This window comes from Lathyrus oleraceus, chromosome 1, assembly GCF_024323335.1.
Source record: "Lathyrus oleraceus cultivar Zhongwan6 chromosome 1, CAAS_Psat_ZW6_1.0, whole genome shotgun sequence".
In the NCBI taxonomy this organism is placed as follows: domain Eukaryota; kingdom Viridiplantae; phylum Streptophyta; class Magnoliopsida; order Fabales; family Fabaceae; genus Lathyrus; species Lathyrus oleraceus.
The window spans coordinates 329,867,664-329,895,098 of record NC_066579.1 but is presented as its reverse complement, the minus strand read 5'-3'; positions in this window follow the sequence as shown (position 1 = coordinate 329,895,098).

The window sequence follows — 27,435 nt, the reverse complement described above, 5'->3', positions numbered from 1 at the left end:
GCTGGCGCCATAGTTCCTAAACCAAAAGATGATTGGAATGAGAAAGATGAGAAAAAGTGGTCGTGTGATTGGAGAGCTCGAAACATGCTAATTTCAGCACTTGGTGTTGATGAGTATTATCGGGTATCCCATTGTACGACAGTTAAAGAAATGTGGGATGCTTTAGAAGTTTCCCATGAGGGTACTACTGAAGTAAAACAGTCCCATTAACACACTCAATCAAGAGTTTGGGCTCTTTCGCATGAAACAAGGAGAATCTATCTCCGACATGCAAAAGAGATTCACTCATCTCACTAATAGGTTGAATGCTCTTGGAAAACCTGTTTCCAATAAAATTGCTACTAATAAAATTCTCAGGTGTCTTAGCAGGGAATGGCAACCTAAAGTAACAGCAATTAAGGAAGCCAACGATCTAACGAGACTTACGATTACAACTCTGTTTGGAAAGTTGGAAGAACATCAGCAAGCATTGGAAAGTCTTGAAAAATACGAGAACAAAAGTAAGAAGGAAAAAGAGAAGAAAAGAGACAAAGAGGGAGAGAAGAAGCCAATAGCTCTTGTGGCCTCTAGCTCTAAGTCCTCACGAAAAGAGCAAAGCGACAATGATTCAAGTAGTGACAAAGATTCGGATGATGAGGAAATGGGATTGTTTGTAAGGAGATATAATAGATTCATTCGAAAGAATGGAGTCAAGCATTCCGACAAAAATCTCATGAAGTTTCGAAGACAATCTACAGATTCGAAACAAGAAGAGAACAAGAAGAGTAGAGGAAGAGGATCTTGTTTTAATTGTGGTAAATCTGGACATTATAAAATGGACTGCCCTATGAAGTATAAGGATCAAAGAAAAGCTTCACCAAAAGGGTACAGCAAACAAAGAAGAGCGTACATTGCATGGGAAAGTGATAGTGATTCATCAAGCACACAAAGCTCAAGTGATGGTGATGAAGCCGCAAATCTGTGCCTTATGGCTCACACAAAAAATCTGTCCTACCACAAGAAGAAAAACAATGACAAAAAGGTAAAACAAGCCTATTACAATAATTTCTCTTCTATTTCTTTTTCCGAACTAAAAATAGCTTTTGAAAAACTGCATAACGAAGTTGTAGATGCTTTTAAAAGACTATATTCCGACAAACAAATTTTTTCATTTTTGGAAGGTAAAGTATACAAAGCTGAAAATGATTTAGAAGCGTTGAAGGCTAGTATTGCAGAAAATTCAAAAGATATTGACATTGATGGATGTAGTAGAGTTAGGTATTGTGACGCTTGTCATATTTGGCAAAAAGAGGTAAACACTCTTAAGGTCAAATTAGAAAAAGCGTTGCAACCTAAGGTCACTTATGTCGTTGACTCTAGGTTGTTTAAGAAGTCGTTAAATCCACCATATGCAAAATACTCTTTCATTCCAAAGGATTTAATGAACAAGAATAAACAACCACATCATCATGGTTTATGTCACTATTGTTGTCGTGCTGGCCATACCATTGAGAAATGCAAGTTTAGGAGATTTCTTGTTCCTAAAGGTATTTATCAATGGAAGCCAAAAGGCAACCATGTTAGCACTTACCCACTTGGACCCAATGAAAATTGGGTACCAACTTCTCTCTTTTGATATTGTAGGATGAGTGCCTTGCTTCCGCAGATAGAAGGTGGTTTCTTGACAGCGGCTGCTCAAGGCACATGACCGGTGACATATCGCTTTTTATAGACTTCAAGGCAAAGAAGAAGGGATATGTTGCTTATGGAGACAATAACAAAGGAGCTATACTCGGCAAAGGTAGTGTAGGTAATCCCTCCACCACTACTATTTCGAATGTCCATCTAGTAGAGGGACTCAAACACAATTTGTTAAGCATAAGTCAACTATGTGGCATGGGCTATAAAGTTTCTTTCACAAAAACTTGCTGCATAATTGAACATGTTGAACAGAACATTGTGTTTAAGGGTGTAAGAGTAGACAATATCTATATGCTTGACCTTTTTGATGTATCTTTAACAAGTACTAAATGTCTAGTCACCTTGAATGATGATTCTTGGCTTTGGCATAGACGTTTAGCGCATGTTAATTTCGATTTGCTTAATAAGGTTGTATCTAAGGATCTAGTAGTCGGTCTACCAAAAATAAAATTTTCAAAAGACCACCTATGTGACGCGTGCCAAATGGGAAAGCAAACGAGGGTCTCTTTTAAATCTAAAAATGTAATTTCAACTTCACGACCCCTAGAGCTACTCCATATGGATCTCTTTGGACCTTCTAGGACAAAGAGCCTAGGTGGAAATTACTATGGTTTTGTAATCGTTGACGACTATTCTAGATTTACTTGGACTATATTCCTTCATAGCAAAGATGAAACTTTTTCTGCTTTTAAGAATTTTTGCAAATCTGTCCCAAAACAAAATGAATTCCAAAATAGTTACAATTCGTAGCGATCATGGTGGTGAATTTCAAAATTATCACTTTGAGAAGTACTGTGACAAGTATGGTATTGAGCATAACTTTTCAGCTCCTCGAACTCCACAATAAAATGGGGTTGTGGAGCGTAAAAATCGTGTTTTAGAGGAGTTGGCAAGAACAATGCTAAATGAGGGTGGATTACCAAAATAATTTTGGGCTGATGCTGTTAGCACAGCTTGTTATGTTTTAAACAGAATCTTAATTCGCCCTATTTTAAATAAAACTCCTTATGAACTTTTGAAAGGAAGAAAGCCAAACTTGTCACATCTTCACGTATTCAGTTGTAAGTGTTTTATTTTGAATAACGGTAAGGAAAACATTGGGAAGTTTGATGCAAAAGCGGATGAAGGCATCTTTCTTGGTTACTCACTGTCAAGTAAAGCATATAGAGTGTATAATAAGCGTTTACTTACTGTTGAAGAATCTGTCCATGTTTCTTTTGATGAGTCTTATCCGAAAAATGTCGGAAAAGGTATTTCTTTTGATGACGCAGGTGTATCTACAGAAGACATACTCAAGGAAGCTGTTGAGGAAATTGATCAGTCCAAAACAGCTGCCCATGAGAAGGAGGAAGATACTAGTCATGAAGAAAATGGGGAAGAAAAGACAGCTGAAGTGAATGATCTTCCAACAGCTTGGAAATCCTCAAAAGACCATCCCATTGACAACATCTTGGGAGACATTTCAAAGGGAGTAATGACCCGTTCTAAGATAAGTAACTTTTGTTCTCACTTCGCTTTTGTTTCACAAGTAGAGCCTAAAAATGCCAAAGAGGCCTTGATTGATGAATTTTGGCTAATGGCCATGCAAGAAGAGCTTAATCAATTTAAAAGAAATGACGTTTGGGAACTTGTCCCTCGTCCGCGAGATCATCATATCATAGGTACTAAATGGGTTTTTAGAAATAAGCTTGATGAAAACGGAGTGATAACTAGGAACAAGGCACGTTTAGTAGCACAAGGGTATAACCAAGAGGAGGGCATAGACTATGAGGAAACTTATGCTCCAGTTGCTCGCCTTGAAGTTATACGTCTTTTGCTTGCCTATGCGTGTTCTAATGATTTTAAGCTTTACCAAATGGACGTAAAGAGTGCGTTTCTAAATGGTGTCATAAATGAAGAGGTGTATGTCTCACAACCTCCCGGTTTTGAGAATGCTGAAAATCCAGATTATGTTTACAAATTAAAACGAGCTTTGTATGGTCTTAAACAAGCCCCTCGGGTTTGGTATGAAAGGCTTAGCAAATTTCTAATTGATCATGGATATTCAAGAGGTAAAGTGGATAATACTCTCTTTATTAAACACAAGGGGAAGCACATTCTTTTAGTTCAAGTTTATGTAGACGATATAATTTTTGGTTCAACTAACATACACTTGGTCGAAGAATTTTCTAAGGTTATGCAGGGTGAATTTGAGATGAGTCTAATGGGGGAGCTGAATTACTTCCTAGGACTGCAAATAAAGCAACTTGATGAGGGTACAGCAGTATGTCAAACAAAATACTGCAGAGAACTACTCAAGCGCTTTGGAATGAATGACTCAAAATCAATTGACACCCCAATGCCTACCAACGGAAATCTAGATAAGGATGAGCATGGTAAGTGTGTAGATGTCAAAAAGTTCAGAGGTATGATTGGATCTCTCTTGTATCTTTCTGCTTCTATACCTGACATCATGTTTAGTGTTTGTATGTGTGCACGCTATCAATCAAATCCTAAGGAATCACACCTAAAAGCTGTTAAACGCATATTTAGATACCTTCACGGAACACCTAAATATGGGCTTTGGTATTCCAAAGGAAGTGATTGTAGTTTAGTAGGGTACTCCGATTCTGATTTTGCTGGCTGCAAATCAGATAGGAAAAGCACAAGTGGTACATGTCACCTGTTTTCAAATTCCTTGGTAAGTTGGCATAGCAAAAAGCAGGTTTCTGTGGCTTTGTCAACTGCAGAGGCAGAATACGTTGCAGCCGGTAGTTGTTGCGCTCAGATTTTATGGCTAAAGCAGCAACTACAAGACTTTAACATTCAACTCAAACATATTCCTATAAAATGTGACAACACTAGTGCCATAAACCTTACTAAAAACCCTGTTTTACACTCACGCACTAAACACATAGAGATTAGACATCACTTTCTTCGCGACCATATTGAAAAAGAAGACGTTGTATTTGAACATGTTAACTCCAAAAATCAGCTTGCTGATATATTCACTAAACCTTTGGCAACGGAACCGTTCTTCAACATTCGTCGTGAATTAGGGATCTTAGATCTTTCTCATTTGATGTCTTAAGCATGTTAACTCTTAATTATATTATGCCTCACCTTGGTTGATGAGACTCGTTTTAGATGTCATTTATCCATCACAAGATTACGTCAACAGAGGTAATATCACTCCTTTCTACAATTCTATTACTACTAAGTGGTTGTGTATGTTAGAACAAATGTTTTTACTCTCGTTGATATAAATTTAGTTGCATATATTGTTTGCACATTAAAAATCTGACTTATGAATCTTTCTTGGGCATAACCATCATGACATAGTGCATAATGCATATCCATACTGCATAACAATTCATCAAAATCTGGTTTGGCATCAGTATGCATCGATCCAAACATGTATGCATCGATCCATACACTTTGGATTTCAATTTTTTAAAAACTGGTTCAGGATGCATCGATGCATCCATCGTATGTATCGATACATAGACCTGTTATCAACAAAAATGAATTATATGCATCGATCCATGGCCATTTGCATCGACACATACTGATGCTATTTGAATTAAATAAATTTTTTTACTGCATTTCATCTCATATTGCTCAAGCTTTATTTGAATTGTTGCACAATATATGGCTTAGCTTATGTAATTCTTAAACTAGTTCTATTCCTTAAATGCTTTCTACTTTCTGTTTATCTCTGTTCTTATTACCCTTGTTTGTCATTCTTTGTGAGTGATTCTTTACTTTGAAGCTTCCTTCTTTGTGATTGCTAGCTTTTTTATCAATCCTTTTGCCATATTCTGTTGCAACATGTTGCCTTGATAAACCTCGTTCTTCCTCTTTTTGATGTTGACAAAGGGGGAGAAATGCAGATATGCACAAACTCAGGGGGAGTATCACACATCTTGCCAAGAATTTGCCATCATCAAAAAGGGGGAGTTTGTGAGAAAATTCTTTACTTTGAATTAATTTTGAATGATAGCAAATTGTGTGATCATCATCCAAATGTTGGTTGTGCATTACATTACATGATACATTTGTGTTTTTATTGTGTTTTTATTGTGTTTTTATCCCATTCTATTGTTGCATGACTGTACATAAAGACCTACATTGATACATATCTCAAAATAACTCATAAAATCCATTTTGTGTCAGTATGCATCAACACATAAGCCTATGCATCGATCCATACAGCATGTTGTAAATCACAAAACTTTTTTGTTCAGTATGCATCGATGCATACGAGTCATGTATCGACACATGAACAGGCAAAATGCTCTATGGATCGATCCATACGAGCCTTGCATCGATCCATGTTTAGTTGAAACACCCTATGTATCAATGCATACGTATTATGCATCGATCCATGTTAGTGGAAATGTCATATGCATCAATACATACGAATTATGCATCGATCCATGCTTAATTCAATTCACAAAAAACTCATTTATCTTACAGTATGCATCGATGCATACCCTCATGTATCAATGCATAAGTCTGTTTTATGTTCTAACAGTTTCTGTTCTTAGCATATATAAGAGATGTTGTGACAGAAGTGCGAGAAACGAATTCTTAGAGGGAAAAACAATTGAACACAAGATCAAAGCAGTGTGTAGAGGCAATTGTTTCTTGAGCAGATAGAAACCTGAAAGAGACTTCATCTTCTTCATCTTCTCAATCACTTTTCTTCAAGAACATCAACACATAATCATTCTTGTTCTTTGGATTAAAGGATCAACGAGATAACGTTCAGTGGTACGATCAAGGATCTAGCTGAGGGTTTTCAGTGGAACGATCGAGGATCTAGCTGAGTTGAAGATTGAAGGGGGTTTCGAGGAAAAAACTATTGGTTTGTCCTTCAAGAACTGGAGTGTTCTTGCGGGTTTGTTAGTCACGTTTGCAGAACAGATTCAGCAGCAGCGTTGCGTTTGGAGATCGGGGGATTTCGCAAGCAGGTCGTGGAATCGGTGAATTGTTTGCAATTTCGTGCAGGAAATTCTTGATCGTGCTCAGATCAAGTGGAGGTTTCATACAAGAAGAAGTTCTTGGAATTTAGAAATCTGTCTTTGTATCATAACCTTGTATCAACGAATTCGGCAATAATTGATAATCAAAGTTCTCAATTTCATTTGAAATTGAGAGGGAGACGTACCCACACGCGAGGACGACGTGGGGAACTTCCTTACCAAATCTCTGCGTATTGTATTCTTCCCTTACTCCTCTTTACGTTTCCAACAATTTGCAAATTCAGTTAGTGTGTGGTGATTGTACCTTTTGCAAGACAGCAGTGGCAAGAAAACTTCTTTAACTAAACTCCACTGTTGTTCATTATTGATTACATACACACCAACTGTTTGACAAAATTGTTAGCTAGGTTTTATTCATTGGAAATAGACTTTAATGATAAGTGCATTCAATTGGCTAAAATTCTGGTGTAAATAGTTCTGTCATTCTTATCCAAATCCAACATTAAACTCGTGTGTCCGGTTTTCTAGTAACGGTTCAGAATAGACGGAAGTCGATTCGGGACTGAAATTTTCCGCCAACTTTAAAAACTCTGATAAAACTTTAAATCCGTTTAATTTTAAAGACGTGATCTATTCACCCCCCCCCCCCTCTCGATCACTAGCCACACCGTCTAACAGTGACATTACCTTCGACATCTTATATCTGATACCAGAATTTCAATTGGTATCAGAGCAGGCATCCTGCTCTGGTTCTGGGTGAGATCTAGGGGCAATACTTTCTGGTACAATGGAGAGAGATGGAGGATCTGTTCATAGGCCACCAATTTTGGATGGTTCTAACTATGACTATTGAAAACCTAGAATGGTAGCGTTTCTGAAATCCCTTGATAACAAGGCTTGGAAAGTTGTGCTAACAGGTTGGGTGCATCCTGTCATTACTAAAGAAGGAGAAGCCACCACTGAGAAGAAGCCTGAAGAACAATGGTCCAAGGAGGAGGATGATCTTGCTCTTGGAAACTCTAAAGCCTTGAATGCAATATTCAATGGGGTAGACAAGAATATTTTCAGGCTGGTAAATAACTGTGAAGTGGCCAGGGATGCTTGGGACATTCTCAAGGTCACTCATGAAGGCACCTCTAGGGTAAAGATGTCTAGACTTCAGCTGCTCACCTCCAAGTTTGAAAACTTAAGGATGAAAGAAGATGAAAACATTCATGAATTTTACATGAGTATCCTTGAGATAGCTAATGCTTCAGGAGCCCTGGGAGAGAAGATGACAGATGAAAAGTTGGTGAGAAAAATACTTAGGTCACTCCCTAAGAGATTTGCAATGAAGGTGACTGCCATAGAAGAGTCTCAAGACATCTCCAACATGAGGGTAGATGAGTTAATTGGCTCCCTCCAAACCTTTGAGATGGGATTGATTGAGGGAACTGAAAAGAAAACCAAGAGCATTGCTTTTGTATCCAACATAGAAGAGGAAAACAGTCAAGATTTGGATAAAGAGTGGGCCAATGAAGTTGCAATGCTGGGGAGACAGTTTAACAGACTGTTAAATAAAATGGATGTCAGATCCAAGGCAGATGTCAAGAACATCTCGTCTGACATCAGTAAATCCAACAATGCTGGAAGAAAAGCAAGAGCAGATGAGAAGCCCAAAGAAGGAAAAGAGGTTTAGTGCTATGAATGTGATGGGTATGGACACATCAGGACTGAATGTGGAACCTACCTTAAGAAACAGAAGATGAGTCTTGCTGCCACATGGTCTGATGAGAGTGATACTGAAGAGGCTGCAAATCTTGTGACTGCTTTGACAGGAAGATGGGAATCTGATGAAGAGTCAAGTGATGGTGAGGTAACCTTTGAGGAATTGGCCTCTACCTACAGAGAGCTGTGTCAGAAAAGTGTTGAGCTGAACAAGCAGTCTTTAAATCAGGAGAAAGACATAACTCACCTTGAGAATGAGAAGGTAGAATTCTTGGAAACCATCTCCAAATTGAAAACAGAAGTTGTGGCTCTAAAGGTCAAGCTAGATGAAGATCAACAAGTTGAGAGCCAGAAGATAGTCCAACTGGAGAAAGAAAAAGCAGAACATGTGGAAACCATCTTCAAGCTAAAGACTGAAGTTGTGCTCTTAAACTCAAAACTAGAAGAGACAACCAAGTATGTAAGGATGCTGAACAATGGATCTGATTCCTTAGACAAGATTCTTCTAACTGGACAAATCACAGGAGTCAAATCTGGATTAGGGTACCATAAAACTAAGGCTGAAAGTAGTTACACTGGCTGCAAACCTCAAAACCTAAATGCAGCAATAGTAAGAGCAGTTCCAAGATGTCACATCATATGTCACACCATCAGAAGAAAGAACAGCTAAAATACAAACACCAAAGATGGAGATGTCATTACTGTGGGAAATTTGGACACTCAAGGCCTTTCTGTTATAAGCTGTATGGTTACCCTACCCCCTTTCATCAGTATCATCAGAAGAGCAAACACAAAAGATGGAGATGTCAATACTGTGGGAAAGCTAGACACTCTAGGTTTTCCTGTTATAAGCTGTATGGTTATCCTAGCCATGTTCATCAACAGACTCACTATCAACCCAGACCCAAACATCACAGGCCTATCAACAAGAAGCAATGGGTTCCTAAGACTAATGTTATAAGTCTAATGGCTCATAAAGAAGAGTGGTATTTTGATAGTGGATGCTCTAGACACGTGACTGGGAACTCAGACTTGATAATTGATCTTCACCCTCATGACTTAAGCTATGTAACCTTTGGTGATGAAGCTAAAGGTGAAATAATGGGGATAGGCAAGCTTTAGTGTCCTGGAGCTCCTAAACTTGACAATATTCTACTGGTCAAAGGCTTGACTTCAAATCTAATAAGCATCAGTCAGCTAGGGGATCAAGGTCTGAGTATCATCTTCACTAAAACTGAATGTCTGATTGTGAACAAAGACAGTGAAGTAATTATGAAAGGAATCAGGACCCACAACAACTGCTACATGTGGAGCTCTCAAATGGATAACCCCTCTAAGATAAGTACAGTTGCAAGAAGAATCTTCAAGGGAAAGGAAAAGTGTCAGATAAGGATACCAAACCTCAAGGAAGAAAAGGTCATGATGGCCCAAACACCTGAACACATGACTGGTGGTATGAAGTCTGAAGGTAGTAAGAGCTTTGCTGAGACACAAGGGACTATAAGTGCAAAGGAAATTAAGAAGATATCAGATGAAAGCAACAATGCTCAACCAAGTTGGATGAAAATTCTGATAATTACATACAGTGTCACACTCGATGTTATGACATTATATTATGACAACCTGGATGGTACACCCTTGTCCGAAGATCATATTCAGCACAGTTGGACCAAGTACATCACTTGCTTTCATCACTCATTTAGAAAATATGTAGAAAACAAACTCATAGTTCTACAGCATGAGATGCAACTAACCAACAGAACTGCAAGGGATTGGTATGTTGTTCAACTGAAATATGAAAAGGGAAAAGTAGGTGATTGGGTTCTTGAGAAAATATGGCAATTAATGAGGAGTGGAAAAGGCAACAAAAATATTGTCTGCCCAATGAAAAGAAAAAGCCACATTAATAATGAACCATCTCCTAGTATTGGAAATAGCACACTCTGCCTGAACACAATTCTCTCCATCTTCATCAAACTTCTCAAAGAACCTCTGCTAGGGCAAAGAAAGTTTTCTCAAAAGTTCAACAACATGTCTCAACATCCGCCAACATCTAGCTCAAAATCCTTTCATACTAGAACTTCCTCCATGGAATTCTCAGATGAAGATTTGATGGAAGTAACTGCTCTGCGTATGATACCAGGTAACGTTCCAAGCTCACCTTCCATGGCTAGAGCTAAGCAAGGCAACACTCCTGAAAAATCGCCTGATAAAAAGGACATGCACTCTACTGATCGCATAATAAGTAACCTAGTTACTAGGATACTAAATGAAGAGCATGGAGTTAAGGACATTTTTACCCCTCTGTCCAGAAGGGACCCCTCACCTGAGGTGGAAACCCAAGCTGAGAAAGATGATGACTCATCTAAAACAGAAAAGGAAGTAGCTGCTGAGGGACTATGTTCTCTTGGAAAAAACTTACCTAGTATGTCCCTTGATACTGCTCAGGACATTGAGGAAGAAGGGTCTAAGGAAGAAGATGACATGTTGATCAATCTTGTGAAAACAAGTGTAGCTAATAGACTGAGAAAAAGGAAGAGTATGGCTGAGATAAGGACAGGTAGGAAGGAGAAAAGGGTTGTTGGTATAGGTCCCTCCAAGACTTGGAGTAAAGTAAAGGTCAGGAAGATGAAGGAGAGTGAGAGTTCTGAATCTGATGAGGATGTCGAATATGATGTCTCAGACATTTCCCCTGTTAAAAGGAAGCCTGTAAAGAAGTCTCCAAACAAAGTGGTTGCTGTTCATCTTGGCAATATCTCGTTTCACGTGGAAGGTGGTGCTGCCAAATGGAAGTTTGTGACTCAAAGAAGGGTAGCAGTTGAAAGAGAATTGGGAAAAGAAGCAAGTGAAGTAAAGGAAGTAATGGAGTTAATCAAGGCAGCTGGTCTTATGAAAACTGTGACTGCTCTTCCTCAATGCTATGAAGGGCTAGTCAAAGAATTCATTGTAAACATTCCTGATGAGAGTTATGGAAAAAGCAGCAGGGAGGTCTGCAAAGTAGTTGTTAGGGGTAAGTGTGTGAAACTTTCACCAACCATCATCAACAGGTTCCTGGGGAGAGGAACTGATGAAGGGGTACATCTAGAGGCCACAGATAATGAGATCTGTAGGATGATTACAGCTGGCCAAGTTAATGAATGGCCCAGTAGGAAACACCTTGCAGCTAGTAAACTAACTGTCAAGTATGCCATCTTGCATAAGATTGGTTCTGCAAATTGGGTACCTACTAATCATATATCTACCATCTCCATTGCTCTTGGGAGGATCATTCATTCCATCGGAACTAAGATAAACTATAATTTTGGAAAGTTTGTGTTTGATCAAACCATCAGACATGCCTCCACCAATGCTGTGAAGTTGCCCATTGCATTCCCTTCTATCATCTGTGGGATCATCCTGAGTCAACAACCAGGAATCCTGAGTACAAGTGATATTCTAGCAGGAGAAAGACCCCTCTATTAATTCACTATAAGATGTTTGAGGGAAGTCATGTCAATGATGTCATGACATCTGCCAAAAGGGAGTCTGCATCCAAAGGATGTCTGATTGACCAACTAAAAGAGACCTGCAAAGAATTGGAAAATGGTATAAGGGTGGCCAAGGCCAGAAAGGAAGCTTTAGAAGTTCTCATCTGTAGCCTGGAAAGGGAAGACAGAGAAAAGGCTGGAAAGGACTCAAATATAAGATCCCAATCCTGTTCTGAAAGCTCAGAAGACTCTGAAGGTGTAGCTGAAGATGAAGATGAAGGTGAAGGAGATACTTCTTCTTCAGATTAATGGTTCCTGCCTGTATTGAAGACTGGGAGGTGTGGTGGAAGTTGGGCTGCTGTTTGGAAGGATGTTGTCTTGATTGGTTTTTTGTTTTTGTATTTTGTGGCAGTCCTCTTGATGCCTGTTATGTAATATTTATGACTCTTAATGAGTTCCTTGGATTTGTTCATTGTCTCAGCTTTCAGCTGTGTATAATGATGGTTTGTACTGCATGAATATTATGTTTTAACATGTTTAATGTTATAACATCTGTCCTGACATTCTCTGACAGACTAATGGACATTTATTTTGTCTGATTGGTCACCTTTGGTCAATTTTGACTAATAAGGGGGAGAAGTGCTGATATGGAAGCAGTTGTGGAGAGACGTATGTGGCTGGACAGAAGAACAGCTATTATTGGAAGAAGTGCACAGGTGTTAAAACAGAATGTTTCTGTTGGTCTGTTAGCAGATGTCAAAGAGGATGTCTGATATGGTGCATAGGTGTTGATGTTGCAGCAGATGTCAGTATGACATTCTGGCTGGTACAGGTACTGGAGTTCAGTGGCTGTTATGGTTGGTGGATGCACAGATTTAGGGGGAGAAGAAGTACCCTGGTGCATTGTGTGTTTGTGTGTCTTACTAGTTGCATCCATAACTAGTAAAATTCTGTTGATTGTTGCACAGTTTTAGGGGGAGGAGAAGTACCCTTGTGCATGTGTGTATTACTAGTAGCCATAGCTAGTAATTGTTTTTGCTTCTGCTGCTGATTAAACTACTGTTATGTGGTTTAACTGCTGATAGTTTGCCTTGTGAACAAAAAGGACAGATATATGTTTTAGCCAAAATTTGCCAAAGGGGGAGTTTGTTGATTCTAAGTGTTGGCAGCAATTTTGGTAAAACAAAGAGTGTTCACAAGATGTCATGTGTGATGTCTTAACATAAGATATCCTATGTACCTGCTGGAGTTAAAGAACATGTGCAAGCAGGATTGTTTCAGAATGTCATATACAATGACAAGGCTTCTGATATTGGTTGTACCTGCTGGAGCTTAAATGGAAGATATGTTCATGCAGGATTGTTTCAGATGACATACACAATGTCATGATATCTGATATGGTTGTACCTGCTATAAAAAGAAATATGGATTATGCAGGATTTTTCCAGATGTCAGACCCGATGTCATGACATTCTGTACACAGAACATTCAGTATGAATGTCTGGTGTTTTGTGATTGCACAATTAATGGCAATCATTGGTTGATTGAAGATATGGCTAGCTGGCGCATTCTATCAGGGATTTTAACCAGATTTACTTATTTTCCAGGGAGATCTATACAGCTGTTATAAAAAGATTTGATTGGAAAATAGATTTAGGGTTTTCAAGATGTCCAATGTTTCTATAAAAGGGGACTCAGAAAACCTGTTTGTACACACAATCAAGACTGAGCGAAATTTAGAGAGAGAGCTAGGGTTTGTGTCTGTAGGTCATTCAAGTCATCCATTGATGATTGAATTGGACTGATTTGTCTTCTTGATCAAAGCTTTGAAGCAAGATCAAGAGTGTGTCTTCTTGATTGAAACTGTGAAGTAAAATCAAGAGTTTGTAATTGAAAAGTATTTTCTTTTCACAAGGGATTGTTGTTTAAAATCACGGGTGTGTGATTGTAAGGGAAGTGAATGGGTTCTCATATCTAAGAGTGCTTAGGTAGAAATTGCACGGGTAGAGATTAGGTGAGAAAGACTGTAATTTGGTGAAGTGTACGGATAGTCTTTGAACTAATTCTATTATAGTGAATTTCCTTCCTGGCTTGGTAGCCCCCAGACGTAGGTGAGTTGCACCGAACTGGGTTAACAATTGCTTGTGTTATTTGATTTACCATTCTGTTTCTGTTTATCCATTGTTTATAACCAGATATCAATGTCGTGACATTACCTTCGACATCTTATATCTGATACCAGAATTTCAGAAGATCACTTGTTACCGGTAGTACCTGATTTTTGAGCAACGTTTGGTCCCCTGCAAGGTTGTCTCCCATTTGATATGGTGTTGACCTAAAACTCCCGCAGAGTTGAATCCTCAACAGATATTTTCTCTCTCTCCCCATCCAGGATTGCATTATTCAAAGCTAGATGATTTATTTTTCATCCCCAGCATTTTGCTTCGGTTGGTGTTTCCATCTTGTTGAGATTAGCCGAGTGTTGCAGCGATGATTCAAATCTGGGATATTTGTATCCTTTGTGATTATTTTGTCAACATAATATAATCATATACATACATATTCATGCATAAAACACAACATCATATGTTTTCATTATGCATTTTATTGCATTTGATTTCTTATTTCTGATCCCCTGCTACGGTGATATTATTTCCCCATGCAGGATTGGTGTGTCCTTCCTCCTTCAATTGTAGATTGTCAGCCCCTTAAGTAGAAAAAGTTTAACCTTTCTTATTTCCCCACAAAGTTATTTCCTCGTGGATGATTATAGCTTCAGTTTCCTCCCCAGGTAAAATGTAATCTACTTCCTTTGCTTTCTCCAGCGGATTCGTTTTCACGTCTCCCCATGCAGTCTATCCTTGATATGTTCATCCTAACCGATGACGGATATTCTCCCTTTGTGGTTTTCTACCCAGTAAAAAGGTAGTTGTAATCCATATTTTATTCCCCAGAGAGTTAATCCTTGATATGTTCATCTTAACCGATGACGGATTTTCTCCTCTTTGCGGTCTTCTGCCCAGTAACAAGTAGTTGTAAATCCGGATTTTCCCCTGTTGAGTCTATCCTTGATATGATCATCTTAATCGGTGACAGATATTATCTCTTTGGTATTCTATCCAGTAACTGATAGATATAATTCTTATTTTTCCCTGGCAATCTATCCTTGATATGTTCATCCTAACCGATGACGAATATTCTTCCTTTGAGTTTATCCTTGGTATGTTCACTTTAACCGATGACGAATATTCTCTTTTTAGTCTTCTGCCCAGTAACCGGTAATTATAAACCCTATTTGATATTTTCTCCAGCAGGCTATTCTTACCCAGTAACCGGTAACAAATACACCTCATTTTTCTCAACGATTCATCCTTGATATGTTTACCCTAATCGGTAACGGATGATCCTCTGTCAGAATATATTATCTTACTACCCAGTAACAGGTAATTGATAATATACTTTTGGCACTCCTGTGTTGAAGTTCATTCTTCCCCAGTTGAGTTTGAGTGCGTATTTCCTCAGTGAAGTCGCCAATCCCCTGCTTGGTTCGAGTAGTCCAGCTTTGTTCTGATTTACCCGCTTTCCCTGCAGATTTTCCCTTATCCCCAACCGAGTCCTTCCATTTATTTATTTTCATGGAATTCCTCTTGTGTCTCCAGCACTTTTCAATTCGTAGCCTAGCCTACGCGTAACGCTTATCCCCCAGAGTCTATGTCTCCCCAGTTAGTGCTTCCTATGGAATGCATTATGCTTCTATGGACTTTCAGTCTCTCCATATTCTTTTCCTTTGTGGTAATATTTTCCCCACATAGATTACTTTTAACATTTCATGAGTCCTAAAGATCAAGAGAATGTCAAGGTTGCAAGATGGTTCATGGTGGTTGACCAGAGAAAGTCAATTGATCAAAACTGGGGTTCACTAGACCCTATCTCTTACAATTTTTGTCATATGAAAATGACTCTAAGATAAATGTTACTCCTCATGACATTACAAACAACTTTAATGTTGAAGTTAAGAGCTAGTTTTTCTTGTAAAGTCATTTTTTATGGTGAAAGATTATAGGTCATTTTGTCTGAACCCTAGTTAGGAGGTCAACTTCCAATGACCATAACTTGCTCAATTTTTATGATATGAAAGCCATTAAAGTTCCATGACAAATTCAAGATGCCTTATTTAATTTTGATGCTTGGAATAAGTTCAAATTCAACTTTCAAATGCATGTTCCAAGACGATACATTATAGGTCATTTTGGGCCATTACCATTGAACAAGTGATTTTCCTCAACTTCTAAAATGCATAACTCCTTCATGCCAAATCCAAATGAGGTCAAATTTGTGACCACATTGAAAATGTTTGAAATACAATGTTTATGAAGGAACTTTTTCCATTTGAAGTCAGAAAAAAAGTTATTCAAGGTGGAAGAAGTGGACATTTGACTTGGTACTTAGAAAACTTGTAAATATGTTTGATTTTCCAAACTTCCACCTCAAAATTCATCATGATCCAAGTTTCAAATGGAAAATTGTTCAACATAAAAGTTGTTTCCCTTGATCTCACCTTTCCAAAAAGTCGAAGATCCCATCATTTGGACCTAAATTGAGGGACTTGCGCATGCCTCCTTTGTGGGATTTATCTTGGCAAGTTTTGGATTCAAATTATCATTCCTCTTTGCATGCTTCCATGTGATAACCTCAGTACTCTTTAGGCACGAATTGAAGTTGGATTGCATCCCTCTTTGGGCCCAAATCATTGCCCATGCAATCATGCACAATGGTTTCCAAGTTTAGCAAATATTCAAGTGGTGCAAAAATGAATTCCCTTGACTATTTAAACAAGCTCATGGTCTCAAAAATAACAGACACACCTTGCCCAAGCTTTACCAAGAGAACTCAGAACCTCACACCATAGAATTCCTTGAAGATTTCTTTGAAATCGAGTTTGAATTTCACCTTCTATTTTAAAGTTCAAACTCCAAGGATTCATTGCTTTTTTCATCTCAATTGATTACTGCAAGCAAGAGGAGGAAGAATCAAGCAAATCCAGATCAAGATAAAGATGAATTGAAGCTACTCGAAGGTGAAATTTTAGAAACTTCTCTTCTTCGATTCTCCCTCATTTCTCAATTATTTTGATTGATTTTTTGTTGGCTAAAGTCCTACCAATGTAAGCAACAAGATTGAGTTGCTTTGAGGTCAAATCGAAGCAACTCGGTTCATGATCCTCAAAATTTTAATCCCTGTATCTATTTATATACTTGGAATTGGAGAAAATTGAGGCCAGATTCAAGCTCCTGAGCATTTTTTTCTTTAAATCCATGTCCTTGTTTTTCATTTCCATGGTGGTTGGTGGTGGACCAGTCTAGTGAGGTCCACCAGAGAAGAAGACCGAAGCTAGAGCTCCGGTGATGTGTTGGCGTGTCCAAAACCATTGGATCATGATCTCACATTTTAATCATGGCCTTCGCTTCTGATTAGCACGCGTGTACACGCGTTGACTGTGGTACATGATGGAGCGTGCGTTTTGGATCTGCCACCTCAATTAATGAGGGAGATCTAATGGCCCTTATTTTTTTGAATTTCCTTTTATTTTCTGATTTTATGTTTAATTGCTTTATTTTGTTTAATTCATATTAATTTCATTTTTAATCCAAAAAATATAGGACTTTCACCAAAAAAAAATATTTTTCTCTTTCATTTTCTGAATTAAAATTATCTTTTGGATTAATTTTGATATTTTTCATGAATTAAATGTTTTTTTGCATATTTTTAATTATTTAAAAATACTTATGACTTTTCAAATATCATGAAATTTTTTGTCTAAGGTCTTTTGACCTTGTTTGACCTAGGATAAATCTCTTGGCCATTTATTTGGTGTTTTGAATAGGTTTTAGGTTTTGACCAATATAAATTGTATTTTACTGCATTTTTAAATTGATTTTTAATTGACTAAATGTGTAAAAATTATGTTGAGCCATTTTGATGGTCTTGTGATGTTTGACTATTTGTTTGGGCCTTGGTCAAGGTTGATTTTACTATTGTTGGATTAAAATCATTGGACTTAGGGGATTGATGAAATGTTCATTTCATCTCCCAAAATGAATGAATGATTTTAATTTGATAAAATTCCTCCCATGACTAATTTGTGTTTCTCTCATTTCCCTCCCCCTTCATATTCATCCCTATTCTTTCTCATTCCTTTCATTGACCAATGAAATCTCAAATATCCTAAGGATAATTGGTTCATCAATGACCTTGTGTCAGATGAACCAATACAAGTATGGATGAGATAGGTTCTTCCCTCTTGATCTTTTCTTTTAGTGTGTGGTATGTTTTAGGAGTTTGGTTCATTATACCAAATCTCTAACATGCATTAACACCTAACGTTTTATTTCCTGGCCTTAGATAGTTGTGACTTCTACATAAGTCCAATTCTTATTGCTTAACATAGAGAAAAATTTGACCCTAAAGGCATAGCATTCTAGTAAGTGAGATTGTAAGTCTCTCATCCTTCATGGTATTATATGGAAACTTGACCTTTTTTCCTTCCTGTGGAAGATGTCTTGGTTTAAGGATCCATGCTTGTGAATGGATGGTTGAGTGTTCTCCAAAGAATGACTTAGTCAATTAAAAAGTAAAACACCTCTAACACTAAACTAATATTTGACTAACTCTTATTAATATTGATTTACTTTCAAGTCATTTACTTTATGCAATTTAATTTTCAGTCATTTATCACTCATTACCATTTACATTTCATTTAACTTATTTATGTTTATGTCATTTTCACTTTGCTCATTTGCGTCATATCTTGTGATGGTATATATTTGTTTGTACATTTTGATTTTGTTTATGGTCTTAGGACCTTAAAACACTTAATATACAACAAAAACCCTAAAAAATATTTGATGGACTGTTGATCTTGATCTGAACCATGTTTTCATTTATGACTTTATTTGGGTGTCAATTGTTATTTTGATCTTGTGTCTGATGCTTTCTTCTGAGTTGATCAAGGAACATTTCATCTGATACTTGAGAAGTCAAAAGAAGACTGCTAGTTATGGAGTTGTTTGCTTGGATATGGCTATCTTTATTTGATTCCTTGATCTTCATGATGTCTGATATTGCTAATTGCTTGTTGATTATTGCTTGATTCAAAGTCCTAAGGGAAAATGGGTTTCTATATGGCACTCTTGTCTGTTGGATTGCATCCCATTGGTCAGATCTTTTCAACTCTTAAATTTTAATTTTATACTTACGATAGCCTCTTCATCTCCTCCCACTTCTTAAATTTCAAAATCTCTCCCCCTTTTCACAAACTTTCTTTGCTTGTGCTTTCAAACTTAGACCTTATTTCAAGTAGTAACTTTGGCCTTATGCAATTGAATTTTTGAACTTCTTTTTTCTTAAATCAAACTTATAAATAAATCTAATCATATTGACTTAAAATTTCAAATGACAAAAAGAACTAACAACTTCATTCAAACCTTTGGCCCTTTGTGCCCTTCTCAATTAAACTTTTGTTAAAAGCAATTCACCAACTTTGAAATTTTTACCACGAACTATTAGGTTTTGATCCCTCATTTTTATGTTGGTACGTAGGCACAAGTCCGAAGGTCTTGTCAAACACAAAAATATAATTAATGAATTATTTTCTCATCCTCACACTTTATTTTTCTCAAACATCTTTTATACCAAAAACACATACACACATAAAAAAGGGCTCCCTAAGACACTTTGGGTGTTAACACCTTCCCTCTGTGTAATCAACCCCCTTACATGTAATCTCTGGCATTTTATTAGTTTTGATTTGAAAACTTCTTATCTTTGGTTCTGATTTTTTCATAAAACCTGGACTATTAGTTTCATATGCATTTGTCTGTTTAATTCATTGATCCATCTGTAATTCAACAATAATATACAAACTAATCAAGCAAAACTGTAAATTGTTTTAACTTATGGTCCAAAAACACTCATGTATATAGAAACTTGATCAGGTTAGGTTAAATAAATAACTTAAAATAAATAATAAAGTAAATGTCATAGATTTTGGTTAGTTTTAGTCGCAACATCCATCCCCTTTGGAAAATTTTGGGATGTCCTCATGTTATCATCATGTGAAACTAGGGATCTGAATAAAAACAATTCATCTAGCACCTGATTTTTTGCTTAGCGACTATAACATTTCACTTGTTGAACTTTTTCAATGAAATATGTGGACATATGACTTCACACACAATTGTGTGTCTTGAAAAAACATATGTTTGAAAAAAAATTAGGATCATTTTTATAGTTTAAATTCATTTCAAAATGATTTTAGAAATTAGCAATGGAAATTAAGAATAAAATGCGGAAAGTAAAGAGTTAAGGGATAGAGACATAACACTAGGAATTATAGAGGTTCGGTAAAAAAGAAAACACATAATCCTCTTTCCAAGATTTGTTCTTGAGAGTATAAAGTAAATCTTAAGAGATTTTAGTAGGTTGAACTCACGAACCCCCTTATACATGGAAAATGAAGTTTTTGGCTAACTTCCAACCAAACAACGAATAATGGAAAGAAGTGGTTAGCCTTCCTTCCAAACGACGGATTGAAGCGGTTAGTATTCTTTAGAAACAACAACTTGAAGTGGTTAGTCCATAGGCTAAGCTAATATTTTTCATCGGTTTTGCTCCAACCTTGGTGAGATTTTTATTCGGACTGAAGACACGAATCGAACTGAGGTTTTGACAGGTTGACCACTGTAGCACCTCAAATTTGCACCTCCCATTTGCATATACATTTTCATTTTAGGTCATTAACATTGCATTGTCCATTGCATAGTCCATCAAGAGATCAGTCGAGACTGGTCAGGAGATTCAGTTGTGCAAGCAAGCAAGGGCATTCTCCATGGAATCAAAGCCCTAGGGTTGGTTCAATGAGTTCATATGATTCAAGGATCATTTTGAAGTGGTTTGGTCAAGTGTTGAAGGCTCAAGGCTCATCAGTCAATGATCAATTCATCTGAAACCCTAGAAAGTCAACCAAAGTCAACTGTCAATTCAATCATGGATTTGAAGGTGGGAGATGGTTAGAGATGCCTCATTCATGTCCATACAAGTCTCATTTGACATTTCAAACATCAACATTGAAGGATTTGAGGTCAGATCAAAACTTTCCAAAAATAGTAAGTGACCTGTAATTTGAATTTGCCAAAAATGGAAAGGCTTTCAACTCAAGATTACATCATCAAGAAAGCTTCAAATGAAATTTTGTCCAACATTAAAGTTGAATATCTTGCTCTCCCATTTCCAAAAAGTCCAAGATCATGAATTTCTCATGTATGGTTGAAAAGATATGGATCAATCATGTCCAAGTGAACATGGAACTTCAAACATGCATAACTTTCAAACCATATGGCCAAATGGAGTGGTTCTTTTTGCAACATTCATGTCTTGACATACACTATCCAAATCATGCATCACATGCCATGCATTTCCATCACATAATTATTTGAAATTTCACCTAAATTTTGGAGGGAATTTTTAAATTTAAAAATAATGCATTGTTTTCACATTCCAACACTTCCATTGGCTTACAAACAGAATTTTGAGTGAGTTCAAGCTATCACATGTGCAATGTTCCATTGGTTTCCATGCATAGAGGTGCATTGTCCAAATTTGCATTTACACCTTGTTTTCACTAATCCATTTGCCATTTGCTTAAGTGTGATTAAGAACATGATTAGGAGCAGGTATATAAGCCAAACCCTAACAGATTTCAGCATTAACAACATCACTTTTTCAGATCTAGATCCATTTTCACAAATTCTTCTCTCAAACTTTTCATCAATTTTCTTCAAATACATTGAACTTTCCTTGATTCCTTCATCATCCATAAGCATTGTGGAGCACTATTGAAGCAAGATTCAGTGGAAATCGTGCAATTGGAAGCTGTTTGGAACTTGAAGCTCATCCATGGCAGTTGAGAATTCTGGAAGGATCGTGTACATCTAAGCCTCAAGCATTCATCCATTCATCCATACAAACACTTTGGAGCATCTGTTTGTGCATTTCATGGCCTGAATCAAGCTGTTCCACTTCTGCATCTTCATCAAGGTCAGAAATTGATTTCCTTAATTCATGAAATTGTTATGTGTTTGTTGTAGATCGTGCATTGCTGATTAATCTGAGCTTTGTTTCACAAAATTCCATGTAGAATTGAAGTAGATATAGTGATTTAAAGATTGACGTGTGAAACTTCGTTTGATCGATTTGCTTGATATATGTTGATTCATGTTAAGCCATGCTTGGATTAGTGATGAGTGATGAGAGATGAACGCGTTGATGTGTTTATTTTGTGAATCTGAGAAAAATGTTCATGATCCATGAAGAACACGATGAAGATGGTTGAATATTTTCCAGAAATGCATGTTTGATCCATTCAAGTGTGATATTCGCGCGCTGCATGTGTTTTTAAGATGCTGAACATGTATTGGACCACGATGGTACATGCATGGCGTTTTGATTGGTTATTATTGCACAGCCTTGCCACGTAATAAATGAAACGGCTGCGTTTCATGAAGCCAAGCGCGCCTCATTTAAATTTCGCCACAGCTCGATTCCTGGCCAGGACATGTTTTCAAATTGCCATGCATTATTTCACTTTCCCTCCCTTACATTCATATTATGCTTTTCACATGTTTTTTTAATTTTTATTTCACTTTAAAAATTCACAAATAATTGAATAATGATCCAAATAATTTGGGAATTTTTGCATTGTTCTCCTTATTGTGTCTAATTTTTTTTGGTTATTTTTCCAGAAATTGTGCTCGGATGGAAATTAATTTTGCCTAGGGTTGATGCACATGCATGTTTTCTTGACTTTGCCTTACTATTTCATTTGTGAAATGATGAGTTTTAATCCAATGCCTATGAAATTTTACATGCTTAAACTAGACTTCATACTGGACATTTTGGTGTTGAGTTTACATTTTTATCATGTGTGGTTGCTGAGTTATGATCATGTGAATGTAGGTGTGACAATGTGTGTCACACCTTTGCTTGTCCAATTTGATTAATTTCTTTGCCATGCCAAATGAATTCCAATTGATGTGATTTTTTCTATGATGCTTCCTATGGATGTTATGATTGATCATGAATTGTTTTGGAATTTTTGGATTCATTTCTGATTTGTTTGAGATTTTTCTTGCTGTATGGTCATTTGTGCACTTTTGAATGGTCTTGAATTTCAATTGCTTGTGAAATGCTTGTGCTTTATCCTATGAATGTGAAATTTTGCACATTGTTTCTAGACATGTTAAAGATTGTTTTGGCCTTGATTGGAGGTTTTTACCTTGTTCCAATTCTGTTTTAGGCTTGTGCTAAGTTGGTGTAACATTTGGTGTCCCATTTGAGCTTGTTTTGATTGCCTTGCCTTACACAATTTGATTACCATGCCTAATCATGTCCAATTGCCCTAATTTTTTGTGTGTTAATCATCTTGTATGTTCTGTTTAGCCATGAACTTTGTTGAGATTAATTGAAACATTTTCGAATTAATGTGCATTTGTTCATTCTGTTGCTTCAATGTGCTTTCAATTTGCATACCTTGCCATGATTGGTTTATGAAATGAATTTGGTGAATGCTATTGACATGGGACCTTTTGGATTGTGTTCTTAATTGATTGAGGTTGATTCATGTTGAATTTCATGTTCTGTTTTGGATTTTTTTTTCTCCCTCTTTGACCCTAGGCCTTGCCCTAGTGGTTTGTTGCTTATGTTTGAGCTTTGATTTCAGGTTAAGAAGCACATGGCCATAATGGGATTGATTCACTTGCTTGAGTTGACTAATTGGTGAATGTTGACTAACTTTGAGTTGTTTTGTAGGTTGATGCCAAGTCATTTGTGTTGTGAACATTGGCTTGTGCGTTGCACATTGTTGCATTGCTTATTTGACTGTGTACTGTTGACTGTTGGCTATTGACTGTCTGTTTGACTTTTTGAGTTGTATACTGATTGAGTTAGATTTTTTTCAGGTACATAAGTTGCTTAAGTTCTTTTGAACTTGCTTTTGCTTTGCTTGGTTGCTTAACCATTGAGGTATAACTTTCTGACTGCATGTAGTCTGGAAGACCTGTCTTGTTACTTGGGCAGGCACCTGTCTGAAGCCCTCCTTAAGAGGCAATGCTTGTGTTTGTTTATTTTTGTGCCAAGCAGGAAAAGACATCTATGAGGCAATTGGCAGATAAAAGAGATGTGCAATCCATCTCCTGCTCTTCAGTGTGTCATCCACTTTGCTCACACACCTTGTGTTGATGCATTGTGGATATTAACCCAAGATCTTTGTTGTGTCAGTCATATGTGGAGAAGAGTTCCTACTTTCTGAACTCCCACACTTTCATTTGTCTGAAGCTCTCCCAGGCCAGGGATAAGAGCTGTGAGAACTTACTCTCACTTCCCATTTCATCTGCTTCACCCTAACTCTCAATGTTAGGGTTAAGAGCTAACTACACCTGATTCCAGTTGGTTTGTGTTTCACAGCCTAACCTTGTGTGAGCCCACTTTGTTTGTATATAGTGTGTGCTAATTGTGTGTATGATTGCTTTGTTTGTGCTGTTTAGGATAGCTTGCTCCCTGTGCAAGTTAGGTAGAAACTTCAACCTAGGACCATGGTGAATTTACATGATAACTATTAGGCTCGAGTTAGTCTCCCTTCTAGTTTGTCATTTCCCAGTCTCTGGCTAGGTTAGAAGTTCTTTCCCTGCGTAGGGGAACTACGTCGCCCTGATCCTCATACCAGATGAGGTACGTAGGCAGGAGATGAGTTGATCTCTCCGGGCGCCCTTTTTTCTTTTGCCCTTTTGTGTGTGTTGGAGTCTGACATAAGTCCAGCGATTGGCAGTTGGTTTCCTGTGTGTGTGGGTTTGCTGGTTCGGAGTCTGATGTAAGTCCAGCGATTGGCGTTCGGTTTCCATGTTTGCCTGTTTATGTGGAGTCTGACGTAAGTCCAGCGATTGGCAGTCGGTTTCCTGTGTGGTTTTGTTTGGCGTGCGTTAGCCGAGCTACGAGTGCTCTGATTCTTCTTTAGTCCGAGAAGATACGTATGCATAGGATGCGACATCCTAGCGAGCACGTTTCCCCTGTCCCGAACTACGTCGACTCTGATGTCTGTGCTTGACAGACTACGTAGGCCCAGGATGCGATATCCTGCCGAGTTCGTTTCTTTTGTTTTCTGTGTCTCTCTTCAGCCAGTGTTTGATGTTTGTGAGCAGTTTTTAGCAACCTTTATCCTTTTTTTTTAGCGTGGATCCCGTCGAGTACGACGGATGCGTAGGGGTGTTAATACCTTCCCTTCGCATAACCGACTCCCGATCCCATCTCTCTCTGGTCGCGAGACCATGTCTTTCCAAGGTTTACTTCGAGCGTTTCCTTTCCCTCCTTTGGGATAAATAACGCATGGTGGCGGCTCTGTTGTTTTGTTTTCCCGCCGGTTTTTTGCGTAATGCGACAACCACGAACCTATGAGATTTTCTACTAGGCTTATCTCCAACCTTAGCAAGCTTTTAACTGGGTTGATCTTATGAACCAAACTTGGGTTTTCACCATGATAAACACAAACCAGTGTGATATTTTTACCAGGCTGATCTCGAACCGAAGAAAGCTTTTGAACAGGTTGAGATTTCGAACTGAATTAAAGACTTGGTAACTAAATCCCCAAACCAAATATTTAAAAGGGTGATTAGAACCCAAACAAAACAATACCTTATGGATAAATTATTCAACCAACGTAAAAAAAATTACTTTGGTAAATTTACAATACTACCCTTTTAGAATTACAAAGAAATTTTCACTAAATAAAAGAACTTTCTCGAAAGCGCTACGGCTAAATATAAGTGAGAGAAAGTTGAAACATATTTTTAAAGAGAGAGGGGGGTATGATATTGAATGCTCCCGATTTTGTATGAATATATGAAGGAAGGATCCTCTAATTATATGCTAGAGGGTGATACAAAAAAGGAAATTTTCGTTTGCCAAAATTAATGTGTCAATCAATTGACAACTTGCTCTAATTGATTGGAAGCCCTCTATAACTTATATGTTGTGCGATATTGAAGCAATTAACATTTAAATTTTATTACTTTATTTGGTTACTTAGTTGAGTTTTGTTGTTTTTAGCTAGACTAGTAAACAACAAATTAGGTGCTCTGTCTTGTGAATTTTATGTGTTTTTGCTTGTGCAGGAGTCACTCTGGTAACGAGTTATGTTGCGTCAGGGAGACAACTCATGTTCAGAAAATTCTAGAGCCAGAAGATACTACAAGGAGTATAGAACACCAAGAGGAAGGCAACAATGAAAAATACAGATTCTCCACCGGATTTTATTTATTCCAAAAGAAAGGGAAAATAGCGATAAAACCCCAAATGAGAGAAACGGTCTCGCAACCAAGAGCGGATTCAGAAGTCGGTTATGCAAGGGGAAGGTATTAGCACCCCTCACATCCATGGTACTCCATGGGAACCACTTGCTTGTATCAAACGCGTATGGATGTTTATTTATCTATAAATTTCTTACTATTGAGACTGAGATGAAAGGAATAAGATGTGGAAAGTAAGTTTTAAGTTAGTGTGCTCGCCAAGGATTTGGGCCCTCGTGCCTACGTATCCCCATACGTGCAATAGGGAAGTCAGAGCTTCGTAGTTTGGCTCAAAAATGGCGCATTTGTTTGGTTGTTTTTACTGAACAGTATTGACTTTTGTGTGCTACTGTTCACTTGCTTGTATACTCTGTCATGGGAGCGAAAAGTATTTGCTTGTTTGCGGTAAAGTGGATACGCTTGGTTCGCACTCTAGCAGTTAAACACTACTTGCTCACGCATGGAGGCTTAAGCTTAGTTCACGGTAGAACGGAAGTAACTCGTCCTTATTGAAAGGTTTTGAAGAATGCACTAAGGCAACAGATGATATGATTTGTTGGGGTCAATTTTATGCATGGGACAAGCATTAGACCCTTGGCTAGACACAGTCAACAGTCCAATAACTCGGGAGTTGAAAGGACAAGTTATACTAACCACTCTTTTTCATCCAAAAAGAGATTTGAATTGTGAAAAGAATTTGGCAAGTCTAATCGTTGGAACCTAGAGGGAGACAGGTATCTGACCCTTGACTAAGTACGGTCAACGATCAAAGTACTTGGGAATTGAGAGAATAATGAAGTCCTAACTATTCTTTTTCATCCTCATAGCACCTAGATCTAACTTGTTTGAATAATTAGATGTTTTAAGGGTGAAAGTCAAGTGTCGGGTCCTCAAGCTAGGTACGGCCGATAACCCAATTACTTGAATGTTGTGTACAAACACGTACACCCCATTTGTCATTCCAATTTGTCATGAAAATGTTTTGAAAAAGGAACTTGATGTTGGATCAAACATTTGAATGTATTATGAAAAGTAGTGAGTGAAGAATGGAGGTGAGAGATAGAATGAGTTTGAGAAGAGAATGGAGAAGAGATGTGAATGAATGGATCTTGGAGCGGATGGAGAATGCTTGACGTTGGATCAAGCATTTATGTTACAATGGTGTGAGTTTTATTCGGAAAACAACTTGACATTGAATCAAGTACCTTCTGTTTCTTTTGA